This window comes from Emydura macquarii, unplaced genomic scaffold (genome assembly GCF_026122565.2).
Source record: "Emydura macquarii macquarii isolate MOO-44397 ecotype Brisbane River unplaced genomic scaffold, CSIRO-AGI_Emac_v2 contig_1790, whole genome shotgun sequence".
Lineage (NCBI taxonomy): Eukaryota > Metazoa > Chordata > Testudines > Chelidae > Emydura > Emydura macquarii.
In genome coordinates, this window is record NW_027131927.1 from 1,833,367 (window position 1) to 1,839,366 (window position 6,000).

Genomic DNA, 6,000 nt, shown 5'->3' on the forward strand with positions numbered 1-6,000 from the left:
AAATCCCATCCGTTTTTATTGCAACACCCTCTTGGGCAGGGCCATTTTACAGTATGAAAGATGGCAGAGAGACTTTAAACTCGACTTGCTGTTTCTGTGTTTAACTGTTGGGGGTAGGGAGAACATGCTTCACAGACATGTTTCCAGTCTATTTTTAATCCAATCCTATTCAGGTGCTGTTTAGAGAATAGCAATAATCCTGGATGTGAATATCAGAGTGATGGTGACAGTACAGAAATAACCACAGGGTTAAAGGGATTGATTTATCAGGGAAGAGTGTGTAGCATGGCTTAACAATTGCTAAGAGAAGGTGGCTTTGCTATCTCTCCAAGCGCTTGTGTGTGTCTCTTCCCTGAGCATCTCACAACCAAGGACTTTGTCCTCTCACACACCCCTCTGAGATGGCATCTTCATGTTATCGGGGAATTGACGCACCAGTCGGGTTCAGTGACTTGACATCTGTGACGGATTCAGGAATTGAACCCAGGTGTCCTGAGTCCCAGTCCAGCACCCTAGCCTGTCCTTCCTCTTCCTTAAGCACTGCTGTCTAGCATTTGGTTAGGTTTGTGGCCACCTATAGCTGTTCTGACCACATTAGGGTGACCCTCAGTGGTGTTGAATGGATGGTGGTGGTTGAGACATTTTCAGGTAAGCAGGAAGCCTAGCATATGTGAGGCCAGGATGGGATGTGAGCGGCATGGTGGCAGTACGTATTGGAAGAGTGGGTGGAGAGAAATTATTGAGGGTGCTACAGAGAGGCTGTACCTAGGGGAAACAAGATAAAGACTCTGTGGCTAATATCAGGACACTCCAGATAGCGAGGCTGGGAATAGTTTTCTCAGGGACTAGTGTGGAAACTCCATTGCATGAGACATCTAAAAGAGAACTGGACAAGGGGTTGGGGATTGGTTAGCAGCCCTTCACTGGCCTCTCCAGCAGGGCTAGAGGGGCCCTGGTGGGTCATTAGCATCTTTGACCACTGCAAAATATTTCACGCTCCTTTGAGTTGTCGTCGAAGTTGTGGATCTCTCCGAGGAAAGCTGCCAGTGCCAGCAGACTCTCTTCATTTGAAAATCTCCCTCTGTAGATAAGCAGAGAACACAGGAGCCTTGCTCAGAAAATTGGGATTTCTCCTGAACTGGCAGGCGCTGGGTGTTACAGAATATTGACGGTCTAATCACTGCAAAAACCCTCAGTGCTGACGCAGAGTTTGAAACACCTCTCTCCTCTTTGTTAGGGCTAGAAACAGCGTAGCTAGGAGGAATTTAGCTGTGGCACTGAGTACGTTTCCCAGACCTGAAGAAGAGCTCTGTGTAAGCTCCAAAGCTGGTCTCTTTCACCATCAGAAGTTGGTCCCATGTTATCTCCACTAGTAGGAAATCAGACCCAACAACCTTTTAACACCCACCTTTTGCTTCAAGGTCTGGGATGCACAGAGTCTATTTCATGACTGGTTCCTCTGCTGTCTGGATAACATACAGGTGTTCCACCCACCCCACCTTGATGTGTGCTTCTAACCCTCACACCCTCTAGGTGGTGCTGTGACACCATCCTATCAAAGGCTAGCACTTGGGGCTTTGAGCGCAACTAAGGTTCCCATAACAGATGTGTGATCTGACGCACCGCACCGTGTGCGGGTGCCTGCAGCAGCCAGAATGCGGGCCTCAGATGGTGCAGGCCACAGAGACGAGAGAACAGCTCCGTGTGAGGGGACATACTGTCTACACTGAGGCACTACGGCCGCACTCTGGTGTTGCGAGCGTAGAAGAGCCCTGAGTTACTTCCAGACTCCGGTGGGAGAGAGGACAGGGGCTCTCTCACATGCACCCCTCCTGCTAGTAGCAATAGGGTCTGGCTGCCTGGGAAGAGCTTGAACTGCACAGAGAGGTTTGTGACCGTGGCTTGGGGCTTGTCTACACTTCTCCCATCAGTGTAGCCAATCCACCTTCCTGAGAGGCAGCAGCGAGGTCGACAGGACAATTCTCCCGTTGACCTAGCACGGTCTGTGCCAGGGGTTATGTCTGAGGTGGATTTTTCACACCCCTGAGGGTGATGTATTTATACCAACCTCATTTCCTAGTGTAGACCAGGCCTAACTCACTCACCTTCATTAGAGGGCATTCGTCCGAGTGCATTAAGAGCACAAAATGCAGGCTGGGGTGAGATCAAGCAAAGGGCTGTTTTGCCTGGACCCTGGCGGTTGTCTCCCATGAGGCCATGATCAGTTCCCCGCGTGGAGCAGATGCAGGAGGGACCAAACATGCACCAGGGTGCAGGGTCCCACTCCCATAGCAAAGGCTCCCGCAGAGGCCATTGTATCACTGCATGGACGGTCCTGCCTCCTTACATTGTCCAAGGCCAAGGTCATTCCTGCAGCGGGATGATTATGTAACAGACCCGCACACGGGGCCCTGGAGCTCAGAGCTGCCAAGTTCACTGACGCCCCGCCCTGAACATCACAGAGCAGGTTTGTCGGCAATCTGCACTGGCTGTTGTCCAGCCTCCCCCTGCGGCTGCCTCTCGGAAGGGGAAATTAATCTAATTCTGGCCTGACCCTCTGGAAGGCGGCGCCAGGGACGGTGTGTGCTGGGATCAGGGTCTTTGTGGACGATCTCATTAGACTAATCGACCGTGGGGAGCTATATATAGATGTCATCCTCTTACAGGGAAAATGGGTCAGGAACCTAATGAAGCTCAAAACCTTTGGTGGATTAGAGCCTCGGCAACTAGCATCGGGTAATCTCACGGTGTCCCATGGGCCCTTCGTCCTGGGCATAGCAGCATGGGTGGGGCAGGTGAGGGGCAGTGCGGGGCGGACGATGCTAGGATGAGCCCAGAATCATCTGTCCAACAACAGGGGAGGCTGGGGGCCCAGGCTGCTGGGGGGGGGGGAATTAAGCCCTGGCCCCAGAGCCCCCTGACTCACCCGGCACATGGCTCTGTCCCTGTCTGCTCAGGCCTCATGCTAGAGCAGCTGTGACATGGCCAACATGATGGGAGCCATAACTCCAGGACAGATTGGAGTGGGAGCAGCACTTGGGACAGTTGTGGGAGGGAAGGGCAGGGCACCCTGGCTCAGGTTGGAGAGTGATGCTGTCATCTTCAAGTCCTGCCCTTGGGCAGCAAGTTAACCCCGAGAGCACCTGGACTAGGGGGTGGGGCCAGTGAGGACACCGGCTGCATCAGGAACCCCCTTTCCCATGTGTCTGTCACTTCCTCCTGCTTCCCGTCCCTTCCCCAGGGACGCTGGTGTTGCCCTGGATATAGAAGAGTTTGAGGCTGCCCCCCCAATGCCCCGCACTGTCCCCTGGCTGGGAGCAGGATGGTGTACAAGCGCTGAACTCCAGTAGCTGCTCCCTCCACAGCACAGCCAACTCTGTGGTGGTTTGTGAAAGCCCCAGCTCCTGGAGTCCTGGGATGAGGTGAGATTCCCGATTCTAACTGGAAAGTGCAACTGGGAGAGAAGCTGGAAAAGGGGACCCCAAACGGTCCCCAGAAGGTGAAGCAGCAGGTGTCGGCATTGGTTACTATTTGAAATCTCATGATTTTCAAGCCCATCCCATGATTTTGGGGGCTTGGATCCTGCTGTTTGATGGGTGGAGTCGGTGATTTTGCATTGGCTTTTCTGGGCTCAACGGCCCGGGCCTGGCTGGAGGAAGTGGCTTGAACCAGCGATCAGCGGTAAGGAGGCACCTGCCTCGGCCGGGCATCGGGTGCCCTGCAGGCTGGCGGTGCAGGCCTCGTGACGTGTGCACTCTCCCCCCATGACTCCACGGGCCTCCTTGGCAGACCCTGGGAATCACAGAAGCTGCTTTTTGCAGCCAGCTGAGATTGAAACATGGGCCAGCTGCAAAGGCAGAAATCACAGCTATGGGGTGTGAGGGGCAGGGCTGGGGTAGCAGGGGCCTCCGGGTCGGCAGAACTGGAGGACAGCCCGGGGGTGGGATAGCAGAGGGCTGTGAGTCAGGACTGTGGGGCACTGGCAAACCTATGTGGGGGAGGGGGTTTCAATGGGACCGGGGACGGGTCCAGCCTGAGTTGGGATCAGGGTTTTTTTGTTTAGTTGCAATTTAATTTCCTGTCAACTTTCCTGTTTTCTGTGTCAGGAAACCTCCCCCCCGCCCCCCCCCGCCAGCCCCACGGGGCGATGGGGGGGGGCACTTCCCGTCCCAGGGATTCCTCTGCAGGAGGCAGAGAAGGGAAATTCCTGCCATTCCCAGAACTCCCCCCCCCCCTTCCCCGCCCCACCCGGCGTAACCCACCCCACCCCCTCCATAGCACCACACAACACAAACAACCCACACAGCACACCACCACCCGTTCTCCCCACAACACAACCTGCCCAGCAACACACAATGGCCCCCTGCCCCACACAGCACAAAACTGCCCCCATAGTACCCGTCCCACACAGCCCAGCACCCCCTGGGGGAATGCCACTTAGAACTCGCTGGGGCCCAGGGTCAGCCTGGTTCTGTTCTGGAGGATCCAGATATCCCTGCCCCACCCCCAGCATTAGGGCCTCAAACTTAGGGGCCAGGGCTTGGTACCTCCCCAGGGAGAGTCTGGCGCCTCTTCAACAGTATTTGAGGGTGCCAGAGGAGCTGTGCGGCCCAGAGCTCCCCCTGCCCTCTGCCAGGACCCAGCCACACCCCTCCCCCCCAGGCCCTGTGGGGCAAGCGCATCACTCCGTTGTAGAGATGGGGAAACTGAGGTGCAGAGGAAAAAGGAGATTCATCATCGCCCGCAGAGTGAGTGACAGCGGGGGGGAGAACCCAGGAGTCCTGCCGTCCAGCCCCCTCCCGCCTTCTAACACCAGGACCATGCTGGGTCCTGCCTCATCAGCCCCTCATCAGCGGAGTACTGACAGGGCGTGTCTGTCTGTGGTGCGGGGGATCCGTGTGCGAGACAGTCACGGTCCCTGACTCACCCTCCTCGGGCTCCGCTCAGTCCCCCCACCCACCTGTCAAAGACTCAGGGGCAATTTTGCTGTAAAGAAGAAGCTGCCCTGACTCATGGGACAACTCTGCAAATGAGTCTGTGTGACACGCCCCAGCCCCCTCACCCTGCCTGGGCCCCCCACACCCCTAACCCCTGCCTGGGCCCCCCAGCCCGCTCACCCCTGCCTGGGCCCCCCAGCCCTCTAACCTCTGCCTGTGCCCCCCAGCCCCCTAACCCCTGCCTGTGCCCCCCAGCCCCCTCACCCCTGCCTATGCCCCCCCGCCCCCAACCCCTGCCTGTGCCCCTCACAGCCCCTTACCGCCCCCCAACCCCAGTGCCCGTCACAGACCCCTTACCGCCCCCCGTCCCTGCCTGTGCCCCCCAGCCCCCTCACCCCTGCCTGTGCCCCTCACAACCCCCTCCCCCTACCTGCCGCCTGTGCCCCCCCCCAAGTCCTGTCTAAACACGCCCCATCACTGCGATCCGTGCACACAAGCGCTCACACGCGTTTGCACGCCCACGTGCAGCCTGTGTCACTCTGAGCCCCCTCCCCCAGGCCAGGCGGCCCCAGTCCCAGCCCGAGCCCCCCAGGTTGGGCGGGGGGGGGGGGGGGGCAGGGTTAAGCCGGGCTTTGGGCTCACGTCAATGGCCGGGCGGGCGGGGCCGGTGGCTGATCCCGCCCCGCTGGGCTCCGGGCTGCGGACGGAGCCAGCACCGCGCCGGAGGGACGCGCCCAGCCCAGCAGCCGCCCGGGATACGGGGGCATCTCCCCGGCACCAGGCAAGTCCCGCTCCGCCACCCCCCCCCCCACCGGGGTCCGGCAGCCCCCGGCTCGTGTCGGCGGCGGGCGAGGGGCGCCCGCTCCTGGGAGATGCCGGGCACCCAAGGGTGGGACCCAGCGCAAGGCTCCGGTGAGCGGGTGGGAGCAGCCCCCCCTCCTCCCCGCGTGATGCCCACCGACCCCGGGTCCCGGGCCCCTGGTGCGGGGAGAGGGGCGAGCCGGGGCGGGCAGGGGCGGGGAGTTCGTGCTGAAAGCGTCCAGCCACCGCGTCTACACTGGGC